This window comes from Acyrthosiphon pisum, chromosome A1 (genome assembly GCF_005508785.2).
Source record: "Acyrthosiphon pisum isolate AL4f chromosome A1, pea_aphid_22Mar2018_4r6ur, whole genome shotgun sequence".
NCBI classification, from domain to species: domain Eukaryota; kingdom Metazoa; phylum Arthropoda; class Insecta; order Hemiptera; family Aphididae; genus Acyrthosiphon; species Acyrthosiphon pisum.
In genome coordinates this window covers 1261550-1262753 of record NC_042494.1, presented here as the reverse complement: position 1 = coordinate 1262753, position 1204 = coordinate 1261550, and positions in this window count along the sequence as shown.

Genomic DNA, 1204 nt, shown 5'->3' with positions numbered 1-1204 from the left:
GGATATAGGTACCTAATTGTTAAATCTAAAACCAATTAAAATGTATATTGAAATAATTCGTCGGCTCTCCGGATAATAACTAATCAGATTTGTGGCTTCGTGCATTTTAAAGTCCACAGTTATAGAGTAGGTAACTTTTTATAAATTTCATGCGTTGACGTAATGCATTTTCTATTAACTGTGCTTACCAATTTATTTTTTAAGCTGTGTTATACTCGATGAACGTGTGTAACGTCTATGAAGAATAATGAAAATGTTTAACATGGCCTTGCTGGTTATTTTATTGTCCTATGCCATGCGTATATTAATTAGTGTCAATTGGCAATTTTACGACTCTGCGAGTCTCCTGAATACGAAATTCAAGAATGCCTGTAATCGATTTAAATTAGTTAAGATTCACATTTTGACAATATCGAACGATGTCCGGTTGTGTTTAAAATATTCAAGATTCAACAACTGTTGTAGTGGTCTGTATTGTAAGATGCTATTACATAAGTAAGATTCGCACACTCTAGTATAGTAGAATAGCTTATAGGTATGTATGAAGCGATGAGGATAAATCTACCCATGTACCTACTCTCCAAACAAAGGGGTCATTGCCTTCCTTGAGAATTTTTACCTGCGTGTACTTTTTAATAGCTATCATTATCACCAATATTAGGTAGATTGTAATCAGGGTTCGGATTTTAAGGCAAAAGCCTTTTCATTAATAATAATAATAGAGAAATAATTTTTGTATAAAAATGTGTGTCATTTAACATGTAAGACGATGAACGTATTTTTGTTTTGCCTTTTTTACTTATAAGTGCCTTTTTGACTTTTTCACTTATAAATGCGCCTTTATTGTGTTTAATTTTCAATTGATTTCACAGTTTTATACACAATATACGTATTAAGGTGTACACATCGATACGATTTTCCGAAAACTGCATTATTGTCGACTGTCTGCAATTATTTTTAATGGGTTTTATTAAACGGCGATATTTATCGATAGGTATCGGTAAATACTCTATCGAGTATTTGGTATGGACAGTTGATTAACGTTTATAAAAATACCCATACTACCTATCTGTAGATTAAAATAGGTTCAAAATGAGTAGATACTAGATTCAATAAATTGTTTCTTATCAGTCCGCCCCGATAACTTCCGTGGACGTAGAAAGATCATTTTCTATGTACAAAGATATTTTAAGCCCAATCCGTC